We start from the raw sequence: 2053 nt of genomic DNA, 5'->3' as shown, positions 1-2053 counted from the left end.
ACATGCGAAACAGATACTCAGCTCTCGAAGAAGATCCTGACATAGACCAAATGCACGACCAATTCAGTGAGATATTAAAGGAAGCTGCACTTGAAATAAGCGGTAAACACGAAAAAGAAGAATTCATTAAACTTTCGGTAAAGACAAAAAAAGCTTATGAAACAACGTAGGGACATGAAAATAACATCAATCAGGGACAAAATAGAATCAGCAGAGCTGACTTAGACGATAAACAAGAAAGAAAGATGTGCGTAAATTTAACATACGAAAAATAAATGAAGATCTGCTTTCCGGCACCAGCCTTAAGACAACAAAGAGGAGGCTCGGAATATGGAAAAAGCAAATGTATGCAGCAAAGAAACCCAACGGAGAGGTGACATACAATGAAAATTAAATTATCAAAGTAATAGAAGACTTATATCGCGACTTATACCACTCAAACGATCAACCACATACAGATACAAACATAACAATTGGAGACGTTCTAAACATTACGGTAGACGAAGTAAATAGGGCACTAAAAGGCATGAAAAGAGGAAAAACACCAGAAGATGGCATTAGTGTAGATCTTATTCAAGATGCAGGAGAGATTGCGGCAGTAAAACTGGCCAATCTTTTTAACAAATGTCTAAGAGTCAGTAAAATACCGAAATCCTGGAAAAACGCAATAATAATTTTAATAAACAAAAAGGGGGGCACAAAAGACTTAAAGAATTACCGACCTATAAGCCTTCTTTCAGTAATCTATAAACTGTTCACAAAAATCATCACAGCCCGCATCACCGATACATTAGATTCAAAACAACCTAGGGAATAGGCAGGGTTCCGCAGCAGCTTCTCAACTACAAACCCTATCTATACACTAACCCAAATAATTCGACCCGGTACAGATAGCTGCAGTACTAGATGCAATTCGTAAACAAGGACTAGAAGAGTAGAGGAAATATATCATTAGAGGATATATATAGAGATGATACAGCGATCATCAATATACACACAGAAACCAATAAGATAACAATAAAAAAGGGTAATAGGCAGGGCGACACCATCTCACTTGCTTAGAGAAAGTATTCAAGAAGTTAGATTGGAAGGAGAAAACTATTAAAATAGGGGATGAACACCTAAGCAATCTAAGTTTTGCAGATAACATTTTTCTTTTCGGCGAGTTAGCAGATGAATTACAACAATTACTAAGCGATTTGAATAGGGAAAGTCTGAAGATTGGCCTTAAAATGAACATGAAAAAGACGAAAGTCATGTTCAACAGTCGAACCCCAGTTAAGCAAATACAAATACAGGGCGAGGTACTAGAAGCAGTAAACGAGTGTGTATTCCTAGGGCAACTCATCCAGACGAATACATCCTGCGAAGCTGAGATAAAACGGCGAATCAGGCTAGGTTGGAGTGCCTTCGGTAGACATAGTAAAATATTACGAAGTCATTTGCCACTATGCCTAAAGAGAAAGGTTTTTGACCAATGTGTCCTCCCCGTCATAACATCAAAAACATGGATTTCGACCAAAGTACTTGAGATGATATTAGTTAGTGCTCAAAGAGGAATGGAAAGGCGTATGCTAGGAGTTAGCTTAAGAGACAAGAAAAGAATCACATGGATCAGGCAACAAACAAAGAGGATATACTTAAGATTATTAAGAAGAAAAATTACAGTGGATAGGACATATATGTCGGAGACAAGACAACAAGTGGACAAAGAAAACAACAGAATGGGTAATACACGACATAAAGAGACCAAGGGCAAGACCAATGCCAAGATGGCGGGATAAAATAGCAAATTTCGCAGGAGTAAACTGGAATCAGGACACAAGACCGGAATAACTGGAAAAGATTGAGAGTCCTACGTCCTCCAGTGGAATGTCACCGGCTGATGATGATATATATATATATATATATATATATATATATATATATATATATATATATATGTAAATGTATATATATACAGATATATATATATATATATATAATATATATATATATATATATATATATATTTATATATATGTATATATGTGTGTGTATGTATATACATACA

Source organism: Penaeus japonicus, unplaced genomic scaffold (assembly GCF_977035675.1).
Source record: "Penaeus japonicus unplaced genomic scaffold, GWHDUDI00000001_assembly GWHDUDI00000025, whole genome shotgun sequence".
Lineage (NCBI taxonomy): Eukaryota > Metazoa > Arthropoda > Malacostraca > Decapoda > Penaeidae > Penaeus > Penaeus japonicus.
This window is presented reverse-complemented; position numbering follows the sequence as displayed.